Here is an 18233-nt window from a genome sequence, read left to right on the forward strand (position 1 = left end):
AGATTAACTCGATGAAACGCAATACTCTCTGATGAGCTGTTATGCTGCTGCGTTTTGTGAGTGACGCATCTTCATTATTTACTCAAAATTAGCAACTATTCACTCTGGGAACATAATTTATTTGTTCTCATGGTTGTGAACAATGTGTACCCTCTGGCATTTGCAGCACCACAGTATATCAACTTTGGTAATGCTTATATAAAACTCATCTTAATAAAGCCTTCATAAAAGATAAATAACTTATTTATAAAGCAGTTATAAGCATATTTAAAAACTTTATAATGCAAAGAAGTAATACATCAAACGTTTTCAAGTGCAATTTATTTTTGACATAACATGGCACAGTGTAATGACGCAGTAGTTTATAAATTATCCACTTCACCCATCTTCGTTAAAAATGTGTTCTGTGATCCCATTTTCAAATTGCATTCATATCCGTATAATTTCTGTTCATTGCAGTTTTTTAAATGATATCATTTCTGTTGTGAAACTATTGTGTGATGTAACAACATAATTGCACATGAGATGTGTGTATCCACATGCACAAAGTTAGCACGTGTTAGCATCCGAACGCTACACGTTCGCGCAAGTGCTCGTGCCACTGCGTAGCATTCGGGAGTTAACACGTGCTACCTTTTCAGGACTTGAGCAGCCAATGGGAGCCTCGGGGGGTTCACTCCGCCTCTGGAGCGCTGTTTTGATTCGACGTCTCCCGAGGAGGTCGGCGTCACGGTCTGACGCGCGTACCTCCCGCCGCTCCGAGCCGTCGCTCGTCACCCAATCCGTCTCCCGCGCAGGTAAGCCGAAGCGCGGGTCGCGGCGGGAGGCGCACGGGGGCTCCAGAGAGAGGCCGCTGAGAGGCGGGAGGGAGGGGGAGAGGGAGGGAGGGAGAGGAGGCCTTCCCGTCCGTGGCTCTGTGGCACCGGAGGCTTACCATCGCACCTTTCAACATCGCACCGGGATTTACACGCAGACCGGGGGTGGGGGGGGGGGGGGGATTTAGGGCAAAAAGTAATTTGTCTTTAAGCCTTTGAAGAGTAGTTTTCTTGGAATGTTTGTTTTTTTTTCCAGAATCATACATCAGTGTTCTAGAACTACATTGCTCTCAGTTACCAGCAATGCTTGTGACATCAGCATTAGAATGTTCAGATAAGAACATTCTAATCACTCATTTGTGATCTCACACCTGGCCTTAGAAGCCTTAATGGCATAAAGTTTGTCTCTTACTCCACAACCAAAGTCGGATGGAGTTGGGGGGGTCTAGGGGGAGGGGCTGGAAGAGAAAACTGTGGGGAGGACAGGTCACGTAAAAAGAAATTTGTGGTCATTAATAAAACCAAAGAAAAAAAAAATCAGAAACTTGTGATTTGAATGATTCCTTCAGAAGTTAACAGAAGTAAATGAAGTAGCACTGCTCAAGGTGCCATCACTGCTTTCCGCAGCGATGACGGACAGCAAGGGGGATTCCAGGCTCGCCCGTCGGAATCCCATCTTCCTTGTTACACGTTCTGCCCCGGGGGAGATTCAAATCAGCGATCATATATCAGGGGTGACACGTGTTGTTACACTTACAACCTGGAGAGCATCCGTTAATGTATGATGGCAGTCTGTGAGATACAACCAGCGAAGTAGTTTCTGTAAATGCATGAAGTGCGTGTGATTGCTGAATATTTCCTGTCAACTATATCAGGGCTTGCAGTAGTTCAGCAATATGTTAATTGCTACATTGCTTCAAAAAATCTTATAGCTGTTTAGCAACATTGTTTTTACATAAAATGTAACACTTTAACAAATAACAAATCTCTCTCTCTCTCTCTCTCTGCACACACACATACACACACAAACGCATACACATATGTCCCCATGCACACAGACACACACACACACACACACACAAATCACATGTTGAACATGTTCAGTCGTCTTACAAGCTGGGAAAGGGTGCCCTCACCTGGTTGCCGGGCAGCAGTGTGACGTTGCGGTGGTTTGGGCGCTGAACTCTAACCAAGGGGTTGTGAGGTCATGACCCCACGGGAGAACTGCAGCAGTACAGTTAAGGGAGGTACTTCTCCTGGACTGGGTCCTTAAAAAAATAAAATAAATTTAAAGAAATTTTTAAAAAATAAATAAATAAGCTAAATAGCCCTGAGGTGATTAAAAATAAAAGGTGAAGGGACTTTAACTTAATAAACATTAATGTGAAAATTAATTCCATAAACCACATTCACAGGTATGTGCACAAAAGAAATCTATCATAACGGGTGAGGTGAACATTGGAGTTCTACCAGTCTGAGCATGCTCAGTTTATAGTATTAAATGCACACACACACACACACACACACTCACACAGTAAAATGGCGAGTGTACATTGAACTGTAAAAGTGTACATAATGAGTCCAAAAGGCACCATATGTCCTCAGTAAGAGTGACTGTGCAGTGGCCCCCAGGAAAGAACCGTTAAGGGTGGGGGGCAGTGGGGGGGGCAGTGGTGGGGGGGGCGGGGAGTGGAGCTACCGTACCGCAGTCAGATGCACCACGTGTCCCAGACAGACGCAGGCTGCACCTCGTCCCCCAGTGGGAACACACACAGGAAACAGCTTCCCGCTCAGGACGTCTCCGAGCGGGAGAGGCACCATCTATCACTACGACTGCTTCGCGGTGATTAATGCTGCTCCCCCCCCCATCCCGAGCGCCTCCCCACCCCCCACCCCGAGCGCATCTCCCCCCCGGGGCAAAAGCTTGCAAGCGTCTCCCCGCGAGCTGCCATTCAACCACCCCGTTACTGTGGCTGCTGCCCCTACAGGCCCCCCAGCCCACCCCCGAGCCTAAGACCTCACACCCCCCCCCCCACCCCCCGAATGAGATTCACAGGCTGATATAAAAGACAGCCACCCCCTCCCTCCCAGCCCACCGTGTGGATGCCCCCCAGTGGCCAGGCCGTGCGCACGCGGGCGAATCATTACACGCTAAATTTGGAAGTCGTTCACAGCTAATTGGCGGAGGCTTGGCGCGGCGCATTAAAAAGAGATACTCGTTAAAGAGTCCTCACGGGGTCGCGAGCCAGAGGCCCCGAACGCGTTTCTGTTCTTTTAGTTTGTTTTTTTTTTGAAGGGGGTTGCTATGAGGCCATTAAGAATGTTGTGGGAAGCTTCTGTAGATAAACACGGAGGATAATGCAGCAGTGCGTCATGTGCCGGACTGCGCGGTGGAACATATTCCGAACTGTGATCGCCGTGTTAACCCTTTGGAGGAGTAGGCTTTTTTGTAGTAGTAGTAGTAGTAGTAGTAGTAGTAGTAGTTGTAGAAGTAGTAGTAGTAGTAGTAGGATTTTTTTGTTTTCAACATTCTAAGTCAGTGATCTAGAACTCCACTGCTTTCAGTCACCAGCGACCAGTGATTGTGACATCAGCATTAGAATGTTCAGTTATGAACATTCTAGTCATGCGTTCGTGGTCTTGCACCTTCTTAAGAGACCTGGCGGGCGGGGTCGGCGGGGTAGACCTGCCACGCGGTGACTGTCAGTACCCTGTCAGGGCTGGCGGCTAGCGAGGTCAAAAAGTGAGGTCATCAGGTGAGCAGCCCTTCGGGGTGGCAACGTGCTAATTTCATCAGAGGATTCCTGTGCTCTCCCTGAATCACGTTCGTACTGCGGATACATTTGCTGGTAGCCGATTGGCCGTGGCACAGACTTATTTTTTTCATCTATTTTTTTTTTCTTACATGTGTACGTATTCTCAGGCTCTCCAGTTGTAACTACCTGAATGTCGAGTGTACACTACCTACAGGGAGAGGGTAGCCCCACAGCAGAAATTAGGCGGGTGCTCCCTAGAGCCCTCTGTGGACAATTATAAAGAAAATTCCCCTCTGATTAGTGCTATTTTTTCCCATGGTCTTACGTTTGATTATACTCTGCTCAGTACTCTGAAAACAAATGAATTGAGGACTCAGTCCAGTCAGGACATCACAACCGATTGTGAAGTTGAGTAAGCTACAGTTATCGTTGCAAGACGGCTCCTTTGAATTTTTCTCCACAGTTTCCACAAGATTCTTTAAAAAGAATCAATGTTTGATGCCTGCACAGGCCGACAATTAAAGCCTTTGCTCCAGCTTAAGCCAATCATAGGCCTGAAACCCTTACCGGAACCTCAGTTTTGTTTTTTTTGTTTTTTTTTAACACCCGAGCCCAACGAAAATTGACACAAAGTTGGCAACGCCGTGGGTTCATCTGTAACTTCATTTAAGGGATAAAAGCAACCTTTACTTAACGATAATTAATGAAAGACATTACTCGCGCACATCAGGAGAGAACGCTGTGAAAACACAGCTGGTGATGAAGATGGATGCAAATTCCTCGTGCGATCGAAGGCAGCTGTGTTCTTCACAGGGGTAAATATGAGAGCTTGACACCCTCATTTTGCACTGTTCTTTGTTTTATTTTTGGTGTTTTTTTCTTTCTTTTAATGTATCAACATGTCCCTTTGGTCTGGACAGATGCTAGACATTTATTTGTTTTGAGCACACAGTACACAGCGATGCATTTTCTAAATCACATGAAAGCTTGTCCGCTAACATTCCGCCGATTTTAGTGTTGGTTTTCTTGTTTGCTTACCCCTCTTTTTTTTTTTCCTGAAGTGAACGTGGTTTTTTTCGAGGGCCCCCCAGGTTTTCCTGGTATAGCAACACCCAGAGCACAATCACGACAAGCTGTCAAGCTGTCCCCGCGTTGCCCGAGAAATTTCACCAGCGAAAGAGAATCAGGGAAACAAAAGACAGCATCGGCGACGTTTCAGAGCGTGGGGCGAAAATTCAGATGCACGATGAGTAGGCGATGAAGGTCGCTCCTGACAGAGAGAGAGAGAGAGAGAGAGAGAGAGAGAGAGAGGGGGCGCACGCAGAGACCCCTTAGCACATTGCCCCCTCTCCCAACGGGGGGCGAGGAGGGTCGTAATCTCTCTCTTAAATTGAGCCACCTGTCTCTCTGTCCACCGGCAAGGCCGAATCTGTGACACGGAGAACGCGGCGAAAAAGTGGTTTTTAAATTCTTTGTTTTTTTTCTCTTGTTTATTCAGCTTCCCTCTTGTCAGAGCGGCTTTTTTGGGGAAGTTTTTATTGCAATCAGGCCGCTGGTGCTCCTAGGCCCATCCTGGAGCGGTACCCATCCCGCCCGCCCCCCCCCCCCCCCCCAAAATTTGGTCGGCCTCGGCGGCCTTGGCGGTTCCCGTCCCCGGGTACCGAAGGGGGTCAGCCGAAAACACGGCGGGGCGTCTCTGCGGGACTCGGGCGAACGGTAATCGCAGGAAAGACCTGCTCCTGGCGGGATTTTGGGAAACGCACGGAGGAACGGCTGTGAGACCGGCTCCCTTTCGGGGAGCCTGTCGACGGGGCAGAATGTTCTAGGGGGTGGGGGGGGTTGTTCCTGGACAAAAATCACACCGCGCGCCGCGTCGAGGCCCCGCCCCACACACGCCGCGCCGCGTGCCGGGTCAGCTCGTCCCGTTTACGTGAATGTTGATATCGAGGTACTGTAGTGCTGTGAGAATGTCTTATATCAACCAATAAGTTTTGATATCTGAAGTCTGATATCCATATGGTAGCATTCAGTCTCAGCTAACGTGTATTCGCCTCAAACACAGCCTTGGCCTTATGGTTACGAGATAATATTTTGCACGTAGCTGGGGGAAATTGCCTCACTGAAGAAAAAAAAAATCAACAAGGAAACTATGAAAAGTATGTTTTTTTCTTTCCCCCCTTTAATGTTTTAGGAAACTCAGCAAAAATGAATCCAGCCATTTCAGGTTGAAGTCACTACTGTGTGTTCAAAACTGCCAATAGCAGTGATGGACGCGTAGTTTATGGAGTGCTCTGGGTTTTCATGTTTCCACATGTGGATTAGCCTTTTTAATTGCCTCCAGTACTGTAAATGAACGGAAACTTGAAATTCCATTGTTTTTGTGTGTGTGTGTGTGTGTGTGTGTGTGTGTGCGCGTGTGTGCATGGGTGTGTGTGTGTGTGTGTGTGTGCGTGGGTGTGTGTGTGCGCGTGTGTGCGCACGTGTGTGCATGAGAGTGTGTGTGTGTGTGTGTGTGTGTGTGTGTGTGTCCAACAGCTGTTTCTAGTTCATTGTAATTTGTTCAGCATTTGAGCTGGGTCCTGTAAGTTCACCTTCAACAAAAATATTTGTAACATTTTTGTTTTCAGAGTAAATACACTTTTCTGTAATGGGAACAATTTGTGCTTTGGATGGTTGATTGCATTCTCTCTCTCTCTCTCTCTCTCTCTCTCTCTGCATGTGTATACAGTATATATATATATATATATATATATATGTGTGTGTGTGTGTGTGTGTGTGTGAACAGGCTGTTTTTGTTACGTTCACTTTTAATTGTTTTCATTTAGTAAGTAACAAACAGGTGCAATCACAGGCATCCATGTAGTCAACCACACTGACTCCAGTTCCAGTCTCTGTAAACTATGGGGGGTGGGGGGGTGGGGGGGGGGGGGTTTACATGGAAGCCAATCCCACAGAAACAAACCGCATGCCAGTATTAAAGATTCCATAGAAAAGATTAGTGTGTTTCTTTGCATTATTATCAACCTGTAACTATCAACAGAGCTCAGTGTGATCCAGCGGCAGTAAAAAAAGCACCCGGCCCGTTATGATATGATTTTTAATGGTCATTAAAGGGTTAAAAACAGATAATCTGAGATTTACGCTCCAGAGGGAACTGGGCTGACAGAGATGAGGCATCTTTTCCTATGCGAGGATCCCCATTCTGAATGTGACCAGGAAGCTGACTCATTCTCTGGGCATATTTATTTATTTGTTCTGTTTTATTTCATTTCATTTCATTTCATTTCATTTCATTTTATTTTTGAGTAGCCATTAATAATCTTACGCGAGCGGTCTCGTGTTACCGATCGTCCCCGAAAATATTGCCCACGTTGAGAAATTTACGACCGCGGCAAGCGAAGCAGGGCTTTGCGACTGCGGAGGCTATGGTCGCTAGGTGCGAGTGAGCCATAAAAGCAGGGTCATTTTGGGGGGGGGGGGGGGGGGGTGATGATTTCCCCTCTTAACTGAGTTTAAGACAACGAAAGAAAAGAAATACTCGCCATAGCTGCATGAATGGATTGTATGTAAAGATGTAAAAAAAAAAAAAATCTGCGTAACTGCTTGTAACATGCGACGTGCAATGTAAGGACGAGTGAGCACAGTGGTTAGACTGGCTGTAGAGTGTAGGTCCGGGTGCACTGCGTGTCCTGAGCGGTTTACGAAATGTTCAGTAAAATCAGCTGTAAATGATCAATTAAATCTATGAAAAAGGTTAGCGCTGGACAGACGTCTGCTAAATGCCTGTATATGTAGGTGTGTGACTGGCATTCCTGAAACCAAGCGTGGAACTGCGGTGACAGAGTAATGGCCTGTGCATCGGCCTTTGCCAAAGCGTCCCACGGCACACGACCGGCATGAGGAACGAAGAACATTCAGTAAAAGTAAATGAGGAGATAAGGAAATTCAGCTCGTCTCGATCCTGATCCAGACTGAAGCCAAGAAAGCTAACAGCCCTGTTGCATTCCCAGTCTTACACACCACTGGGGTCTCTGGTGACTTCTTCCTAATCAACGTTCATTACCACACAGCTCCAGAACAGAGAACAAATGCGGCATTTTTCAACTGTAAAAAAGTTTTTTTATTTTTATTTTTTTAAACGGAGCACGGAGTACATTGCTTCCTAATCCGTGCCTTCGGGTAGTTTATCAAAGTGCTATACCGGAAAAAAAAAAGAAAAGAAAAAAAGAAATTGATGGAAGTTACAGGTGAGAGGAAAGCAGGTCTGCTCAGTCAGGCTAAGAATCATATGGAAAGATGGGTCTAAGAAGCCGGTCGAAAAGGTACAATATGTGGCTGGAGGTAATTAAATCGCTATAGCAACCCCAGGCATGCTGAGGGAAAGCTGGATCCAGGGAAGTATAAACACAGCTGAAGAGTATCTTTAATGAGTGAAGTCTCCATGCTGGCGCTACCCCATACGGGTGTGCAGAGACAACGCTGTATCTGTATCCTCGCTTGAATATCATTGGTCGACATCGGGAAGAGAACAAAAAAAAACACACACAAAAAAAAAAAAAAAAACATGTACAGTGCATTAATGTGTGGACTTCGGATGAAACCCTAGAATCCCAGATCCGGCCTGGAAGAAAGATCTTAGTGGAAGACAGATCTTTTACGTGCCCTTTGACCTCTCTTCCCGCCAATATCAGAAATGCTGCAACAGGAAGAAGTGCAGCACTGTGTCCAGCCTAGCCTTGAACTTTCAAAGGGTATCTGTTCCCACTGGGGGTCCTGGTAATGTATTCCATGCATTAACCCTGAAAAGAGCAGGTTTTTTGGAATGTCAGTGTTCTAGAACTCCGTTGCTTTCAATCAGTAGTGATTGTTACATCAGCATTAGAATTTTAGGTTAAGAACATTCTAATCATGCATTTGTGATGTCACAACTTGAAGGGCTAGTAATTGCGTGTGGAAACAGTGCCGCATGTCTAAGTGTCAAAATTGAACTTAAACACACAGTTTTTTGACTGCTGGGTGGCTCCTCCTGTTAAGGCACTGTTCTAGTGTTAGGATGGCCCCGTGGCCATCTGCACACGAGTGACATCACAATCAGCAGTGACATCACATACTTTTCAGAAGCATGTGCTTGTCTTCAGCACTCTGGAATTAAAGCTGAGATGGTCGTTACAGCATGAGCAGAATTAGGCAGAATTAAAACAAAACAAAATGAAGACATTTTTCTTTGATTGTGCTTTTATGTAATCTGTACACGGTGACTGACTGACTGACTGTGTCCTGCTTTTCGTATTCTGCTTAGTTGCTTTTAAACTGTTCACTGCTGTGAGGTGCCTTGGTATAAAAGCACTGTATGAAAATGACACTGCCTAATTGAGTGACAGACGGGAAAGGTTAATTCGGATAAAGCCGTGCGGCCATCTTATACAGCACAGTGATTGGCAGCCCTGTTCTGCAGGGTGCTGAGGGGTGTTTTACAGAATGTTTGGTCACCAGGGCGATATTGCTTATGCACACACTGACACTGCCCCCCCTCCCCGCATCACTCATGTAAAGGCAAAATTTCATTTCCTGGGATTAAGATCACTGCATTTCCTGCGGGTCAGTGGGGGAGGGCGAGGGTGGGGGCGTGGGGGGGGGGGGTGTGGTATTTATGCATCAGAGCAATCCTTGTGCCTTGTTTTATCTCCTCACTCGTCCCGGCAACTGATAGACTTGGACCACCGTGTGAATTCTCCAGGCACACGCCCTCCTGAAAATCGACGCGGTCCAAAAACAACAGCGATGAGTGCATCGGAAGGCCCTTGCAGGAACGCTGACCCGGACAGTTTTCCTGCTTTCCCTCCGGAAGGGAGGGGGCATGGAGCGTTCGATACGGTTAGCACAGGAAGTGTGCGTGTGTGTGTACATGAGTGTGTGTGTGGTTGTGTGAGGTGTGTGTAATAGGTGTGTGTGGGATGTGTGGATGTGTGTGTGTGCATGAGTGTGTGTGTGTATTTTGTGTACAGATGTGATGAGGTGTGGTGTGTACATGAGGTGGGGGTGTGTGCATGAGTGGCGTGTGGTGGTGTGTGGTGGTGTGAGTGTGTGTGTGTGTGAGTGGGGTGCATGGTGTGGTGATGTGTATGTGTGTGTACATGATGTGTGATGAGTGTGTGTGTGTGTCAGAGTGGGTAGTGTGGTGCAGAGTGTGTGTGGTGTGTGGTGTGTGTGAGGTGTGGGGTGTGTGAGGGGGTGCATAGTGTGATGGTGTGTGTGTGTGTGTGGTGTGCGTGTACATGAGTGTGTGTGGAGTGTGCGTTGGTGAGGTGTGTACATTGATGTGTGCATATGTGTGTGTGCATGAGTGTGATGAGTGTGCGTGTACATGAGTGTGATGTGTGCGTATGTGTGTGTGTGCATGAGTGTGATGTGTGCGTATGTGTGTGTGTGTGTGTGTGTGCATGTGTTGTGTCTTTGTGAAGGCCGTGCACAAGCATTTCTTAAGTCTCTTTTCTTTCAAATTGCCCTGCACTAGAAATGTTTCAAAGAATATTTCTTCAGTTTCTTACAGGTTTCGCTACCGAAAATCTTACAAAAAGATCCATCAGAATTTTGAAAGGCTTCATTCCGCGCAGCGAAGGCTGGAGCGCGGCGATGTGGACCGTCAGACGCCCCCCCGGCTGTGCCGAAAGTTTACCGGGTTCGTTCTCGACCCGCCGGTGAAGATGAGCACTTTAAGCTGCGTCCACCACATGGTTTCGATAACCCGCCATCCGCCGTATCCCCCCCCTCCCCCCGCCATCCCCCCCCCCCCCTGCAGATACGGTCACATAGAGCCCCACCAGCGAAACTTTAACGTTTTTATAGGTTTTTTGGTGTGCGTTAAATGCGGTTCAGATGTGCTGCTAGTTGGACTTCCTTTTTCAACGGTGCTGGAGTGGAAGGTCCGCTCGGTCCAATCCGTTTGTCTCGTTTTTCCCTTTCTGGAAACATCCCGAAGCGGCGTGTCTTTTTCGTCTCACCGAGCGTTCCCCGGGCGATCCCCTTCCCAGCTTGGCCCGGGAAACCACCACCACCCCCCACCCCCCCTCCCCCAAGCCCCCCACTGCCCCCCTGCTACGAAACAGGAACAGAAACATAAATCCAGCGAAGGACCGCCGAAGGCCCCTTCCGATTGGCGCACATCACTCATCCGCCGGCGACGGGTAATGAGGCGGGAGAGTGAGAACGCGGCGCCGTATTTCAGCGGACGACGCCCGCCTCGCTCTATAGGCTTCCGCTCCTGTCAGTCACCCGGGGAATTATTGATCGAGCAGAGCGTGTCGAAACTCCCTGATTAATAACACAACGGAATTACGCCGAGCATAAATCCCCCCCTCCGTGTCTCACGACTCACTCATTCGTGACTTCCAGAAGGCCTTTGGCGGAAATAAAAAGGGGCTTCTCGGGCGGCTCGTCCCGCCAACTCGGTGAGCGACCCTGCGGCCTGTGGTTCGGGGAACTGGATAACGGCTTTCGCTCGTGCCAGCAGCGACCGCGAGTCGTGCTGGGGAGACACACCACCGGCTATTAATCAGCGGGGATTCTTACATTAACATCAGAATGTTCAGTTAAGAACGTGCTAATCGCATACGGTGTTTGTGATCTCGCACCTTAACCCTTTGAAGAGTAGGTTTTCTGGAATGTTTTTTTTTTTTTTTCCAGCGTTCTAAAACTCCGCTGCTTTCAGTTACCAGTAGTGATTGTTATATCAGCATTAGAATGTTCAGTTACAAACATTCTAACCGTGTTATTGTGATCTCACAGCTCAAAGGGTTAATCACGGATGGTGACCTTTCTGGTTTAGTCGAGCGTCTGTAGTTCACCTGTGACACACAGTTGGCCGAAGTGTGAAGGCCTCATAAGAAGAAGAGATCATATGTGGAAGAAACCATCTGGAAGAGAACAGATAACCTCTGTACTAGCTCCTCCAGGTCACCAGACAGGTCTTATAGAAGCAAACGAGGGCATCAGGCTATTAGGATCATCTTCGCTCCTGATCCACCCTAAGGACACAAGCACAAGCAGCCCTGTACCAACCCTGGTCTTCAACACTCCAACAGCCTCTGCTTCCACTGTGAGTCCTGGTAAAAGAGTCCAGCATTCATTACGGTACCAACACTGGCAGAATAAAACATGGAAGGTAAGATTTCAGTGGATGGGACACCCCTACTTAATCACAAAAATGCTGTTGCCTCCAGTTACATGTCTCAGCATGAAGCGTTCTCTTGCAACGCGATCTGCGACTCGTGCTCAAACCCTACACCCCGGGTGACCCTTCACGTGCAGCGCAACAGGCGTACTGCACCCTATCCACCAGCAGGGGGTGCTAGGGAGTGCTTAGAAGCTGTTGGCCCGGCGGACTGGATCCCTCCCCTCCCACAGTGACGTAACACCGATCGGGCGTCGCCCCGTGGGTCTCCTGAGGTTGGGCCAGCACCGGTACGGTCCGACGGCACTGGAGCCCAGACCACAGGGGCCCGTCCGTCCGTCCGTCCGTCCGTCCGCGCATTAAAAGCAGAGCATCGGCAGAATGAGCCGTACAGCAGGTCTGCTCGGTGTTGTGAGAGGAGCCAACCAGCTGCTTTTCGCACACAACACAGCCCCGGGGACAGAGTCAACTCTCCCCCCCCGCCCCTCGGTCCCCACTTCATGCAGCCGGCGATGTTCTGTCGTTGTTATTTTTCTGCCGTCTTTTTTTTTTTTAACGCGACCCCTTAAAATGTGCCCCGGGACAGGCCGGCGGTGTCTGTGATGGAGCGCGGCTGCTGCTGCTGCTGCCGGGGAGGGTGCATCACAGGGCCCCAGTTTACGGTAAAAAAAATGCAAAGAGGCCCTCCTGCTTTTTTTTTTTTGGTGGTCTCCCTACGAGGGAGAAGGGGAAGGAGCTGTCCGGATGATGTAAACAGGGAGAGAGGGAGGTCGACCGCGGTAGCCAGCCGAGCGCAGAGGGTGTTTGAATTACAGCAGTCGTATACTAAATATATTCAGTCGTATATTAAATACATTTAGTCGTTTACCGTTTCTCTCTGGCGCTTTATTTAGCGTCCGCGCAATAAATACCTTGACGCTCGGTTTCGTGCCGTTGCTGAGAGGCTCGGGGTTTAAAAAAACAAGAGCTGTTACAGGAAGTGGACACGGTTCATTTCCCTTTTGTCATAGGCGACTACAGCAGATGATGATAATCACGCCAACTCCATTCATTAATAGACCTGACGAGTGACTGAACACAAGGCCGCAGTGCCTACTGGGGGGGAGGTGGGGGTGGGGGGGAGGGGGGGTGGTGGTGGTGTGGTGTGTGGGGGGGGGCCCTCCACAGAGAACGCTGCAGCGAAACAATCATAACAGAGGTGTCGTGACACAACTCTACGCCCATTTTGAGGACCGCCTTCGAAGAATCAGATAAACTGATTATTTGCAGGTTGATGGCGCGGAGCGGGTAAAATGTGCCGGTTCTCCCCGAACGCTTCTCTCCGAGCGCGGAACGGGAGGCCGGCCGCGTGTTCGTTGCAAACGAGCGGCGAGCCAGGTGGCATAATTAGGGCCCACGGTCTCGCGTTTCAGGCGAGTCGAAGCGTTCCGGTTCGTTCCCGGGGAGACCAACGGCTGAACTATCAGCACATCTTGGTAAAAAAAGGCTGCAAGCGATTAAAAAAAAAAAAGAATGTTTGGAATTGTGCTGATTTTATTTTTCTGAGGTGCGCGAGTGCAATTATCCGAAATAACAAACGTCGAGGCGGTCTTAGCCCTCGTGTGCCTTTCCGTGCCACTCTCAGAGGCTTGTGGCACACAACCCTGTTTCCTCACCGACTGCCAAAAAAAAAAAAAAAAAAAAAAAAAGGAACGTTTGTTGCTCGGGTTTGCAAAGCACCATGGGATGCGATGGAAATCCCTGGCCAGCAAGTGAGCGAAAAATTCCTCTGATAGACTCATTTCCACACCGGCACCCCCGTTTTGCTTAATGTTTTGTGGAAATGCAAACAGCAACACAATCGCCCGCAGATAAGAGCGCTCCCTTACGAAACGCGCCGATGATTCTCCGATACCCACACGCTACACGACGCGAGCAGCTTTACCCTGATTAACGTTGTTTCCGCCCTTGGTTCTTAACACTGGATTTAGTTCCCAGGTTTTCGCGAGTGTACTGGGTCGCCTCGGTAACAGTTAAAAACCAATCGTAAAAAAAGAACCCAGGACTGCTGAATTTGTCAGTGGGGGAGTGGGGGGGGGGGGCAGTGGGGGGTTGGGGTTGGGGTTGGGGTTGGGGGGTCCTTTCTGCCAATGGCGGGCCAAGAACACCGCATGTCATCATAGTTTCTCAGCAGCTGCTGAGGCTCGGGGCGTCCTGAGGCATCAGCAGTGTGTACATAAAACCGAAGACACTGAGTTCCCTAATTCAACAAAAAAAATGTCGTTTTTCTTTTTTTTTTCTCAAAGAACTCCACGTATTCTGGAGTGGGACCTGCTTCCTGTTTGTCAGAGGTGCGATGACACGGGACACCTTCCTCCCCTGGACTCTCCGGTTCTGTGGTGAGGCTCAGCGGCACTCTGTCCTCACGCACACGGTGAGAGAGTGGTTCCCATGGCCATGGACGGGACGGGACGGGACGGGACGGGGGGGGTAAGGGGGGGTGGGGCGAGGGGAGCAGAGAGACATGGAGGGCCACCCAGCCTTGGATCCCAAAATGTTTTTTGCTCTTTTAAGGAACCTGTCCTCCATCAAGGACACTTTCGTTAGTAATGACTGAGCGGGTAGCACCACCCTTTAACGGGTGGTGCTACAAATGGCGGTCATTCACCGACTCGCATCAAAAAAGCTCTCACAGCAGTTTCAAAGTTTCCCTCAGGTGCCCTCCCTTCTCTGACCCATAGCAACTTCGCCACGCTTGACATTCTCTCTCTGTTCATTTCCACTGACATCACGTTTGTTTAGCTGGAAAAACCTGCATGGGATGTCTAACCAGCACCACTATGTTACATTGTATTACATTTACGCTGCTGCCTTTCTAAGACACAAATAAATAGATAATTTTTCTTGAAACTGCTTCTGCAAAACAAGGAGACCTGTGGGTTCCTGTGGTGTCGATTAAACCATTTAAATGTCTCATCCTGAGTGTGCACATTGTAAGATAAAGTGAAAAGTGTCCCACGCTCACGTGATGGAGTCACTTCATTCTGATTGGACGAGCGCCGTGCTCGTTCTCCGGAAAGGCGGGCGGAAGCTCTTTAAGAGCAGGGGTGACCGCTGTGCCCCGTGTCTCGGGTGTCCGAAATCTGGGAGCATCTGTTCCCCCGCCAAATTTATTACACCATTTGTTTAAATGTTTTATGTTTAAAATGACATCAACGTGCTCCGGAGCGATTCGGGCTCTCGGTGTTCTCCCCGAATACAGCTGCACCCCATAAGCCTTTACGTCAGGCCACTGACGTCCCCCGATTACTTCCCTTCGAATGGAGGGGCGCGTGATTAGAATGAGTCAGAGTTTAACGGGCCCAAATTTAACATTAGCGTTCGAGTCAGCCGCCTGCAGGTGAATCTTAAGTTTGACGGGGTCGAGGTGCAGCAGGGGAAAAATAAAACAGGCGATGAAAACGCATCGCCCCCCCCTCCACCCCAACCCCCACACCCCCCCCCCCATCCCCCGAACAATTACGCTAATTCTGCCTCGTAAAACTTCCATGTATTTCACCTTCTTGGAATTTAATTCAAGGTAAACACCCCCTTGTGTTACACTTGCTTAGGTCATCAGGCGCGGCAGGGACAAAAACACGTAAAAAAGGAGCAACAGCAGCAAGCAGTTCGATTAACTGACCGAGGCGGACCAGAAGTCTTACTCGGGGGCAAAAGGAGCAAAAGCGGTGTTTGATTAACTGACCGAGGCGGATCAGAAGTCTTACTCGGGGCAAAAGGAGCAACAGCGGCGTTTGATTAACTGACCGAGGCGGGTCAGAAGTCTTACTCGGGGCAAAAGGAGCAACAGCGGCGTTTGATTAACTGACCGAGGCGGGTCAGAAGTCTTACTCGGGGCAAAAGGAGCAACAGCGGCGTTTGATTAACTGACCGAGGCGGGTCAGAAGTCTTACTCGGGGCAAATTTACCGCCGGTCGTTTGCACACGCCGGACTGATGTGTTCGCAAGGAAACCGGTGTCCAGACAGAAGCTAATTACAGCCAGCTGGCTATCTTCAGAGACAGCTTACGAAAGCTAATGTCGGTTACTGTTGAGCTACGTAAACTCAAGATTTGAATTTTACTCAGAGTCAAAGGGACAAATGTTGATGCTATCCAGGCCTCAGTATAAACCCACCTACTGTATCCCGGTTGAATGAGTCTGTTAAAGGGTCTAATTCATGCAGTGACTGTGTTCTGTTGACGCCTGCCTGAGGTGTTCAGTAGAGTACAAGTACTGATGCTTCACCTAGAACCAGCACAGCACCAGTGATCGGCACCAAACTGTCTCCACACAGCGAAAATACTAGTGTTATATTGACTCTATCAGAGTGTAATTAACTTTAACCAGTGTCCAGTGGGAGACACTATTGGAGTTAAAAGTACTCTATGACAGTTCATTTATTTATTTTACATCAAAGATAGTGCTCTGCAGAGCAAACTGAAAAATACGAGCACCTCGGATGACAAAAACATGTTTATTGACTGTCCCTTGTTGTGTAGAGGTTTTCGGCAGAGGAGAACATGAGGTTCTTGACATTGAGACCAGAGGCTCACGTCCCCTACAGGGGACACGAATGAATTGCTGGTTCTTGGGAGGATATACTTGATATATAATATGATTATACACAGCCTAGGTCAGCCCGATTCAAAGGAACGTTCTTTCTTCCTTCCGTTTAATTTTGTTTAATTCAGCCCTGTCACGTGTTCTCAAATCTCTTGTAGCCTTGCCATTGGAACGCTAATGTGCTGAAGTTCTGCTCTGATGTGGGATACACATTTCTGCGCTAGTTCATATTTTAAACTCTCCTGACACTGGGAGGCAATGCCTCAAGTCTCTCTCACCGTAGGCTAGAGTTTGTGAGCCATGTGGTGTCTGTCTGCGCAACACCTCCCTTCGTATTGAGCAGGCAGAGACTCTCTCTCTCTCTCTCTCTCTCTCTCTCTCCCTCTCACTCTCTCTCTTTCTCTCTCTCTCTCTCTCTCTCTCTCTCTCTCCTCTCCTCTCTCTCTCTCTTCTCTCTCTCTCTGCTCTCCTCTCTCTCTGCTTACTCCCCCTCCCTCTCTCTCTCTCTCTCTTTCTCTCTCTCTCCCCATCTCCTCATCTCCCCCTCCCGCCCTGAATGTGCACCTCCACAGATAATGGTAGGTGCTGTAGTAGCAGCTCTATGATAAATAATCCCACAATTAACAGTAGGTGCACTTGAAAATGTAGTGCTGGCCAATGTCTCCCCCCCCCCTTCTACACACTTGGCTCCCGGGCGAACCAAAAAAAATAAAAAATTCAAGCCTGGGACTCTGTTTATATTCCCCTAGACTGGGAGTATCATCCTTTACACTTTTAATACTTTACTCCAGGGTTCACCCCGAGGACAGTTTATTTGTGTTTATCCAAGCCTCTGGACTTGTCTGAGAAACGTATCAGGGCTTCCTCGGCCCGACCTTGGTCTGCTAGCAGCAACCGAAATAGTTATTAGACCTTTTCCCTCTCTGTGCCGCCCCCTCACCCCTCCCCACATTTGCTGAGCCTTTTCTCTGCTTTCTCATCATGCGTCTCCCCCCCTCCCCAGCCCCAACTCAAAGAACAAAAATGTAGCCACAATCATTCAATCATTTCACACGGACACCCCAAACCCGTCTGTGTAGAAAGTAGCGTTCTTATTTGGCCCATATATCAGCGCAGGAGTGAGTCATCTGAGCGCGGTTGTGATTGGTGCGAGCGCTCGCTTGTCATTAGCCCTCTGTTCGAGTTCGGAGGCCCTCTCCACAGCCTGTCAGGCGCAATTAAACAACGCCTGCGAGGGGTTCGACTGACGAGACACCGAGGACACTGCTAGTCTGCAGCCCCCCCTCCCCAAACCGTCCACCCCCCCACCCCACCCCCACCCACTTTACTTGGCCACCATTTATACAGGGGTCTGAAAAAGGGCTGATGGCATATTAATGCGTTGACTTGATGGATAGCATGCGCCTGTGATTGTTGTTGCATTGTGGGAATTGAAGTCATATTTTGGCCTGGCTTCCACGCAGGCAGGGGAGCTGCACTGTCAATTTCACTCGATTAGCCGAGAGGTCTGTTTTCAAGGGAGGGGGAGGCTGTCTCTTTCACAAGACGCGTTGTGAACTGCATGATGCGGACCGCGCTCCAAATAAATTTATTAGGGTTTTATGATCGGTTTCATCATCTGGCCTCCAAAATTAAAGAGAACAGAGACAGGAGAAGAGGTGAAATTCTCGGGAAGAAAACAAATCGCTGGGCTCGTTTCAGCTTCGCACTCCGAAATATCTGATTACGAGTTTCTGGAAATATTGACTTAGCCTTTAAGCCCCGAGAAATCGGAGAAGGATTTTTCTCCCGTGCCGCAATAGAGAACATTTCTGCATTTATTTACGCACGTCTTTCACGTCCCACATCTGTGCCACGAGGGCAGCGAGGGCCCTGGAAAGCACTGCTAGCAGCGAAACATCAAGCCTG

The sequence above is a fragment of the Anguilla rostrata genome, chromosome 1, assembly GCF_018555375.3.
Source record: "Anguilla rostrata isolate EN2019 chromosome 1, ASM1855537v3, whole genome shotgun sequence".
NCBI lineage: Eukaryota > Metazoa > Chordata > Actinopteri > Anguilliformes > Anguillidae > Anguilla > Anguilla rostrata.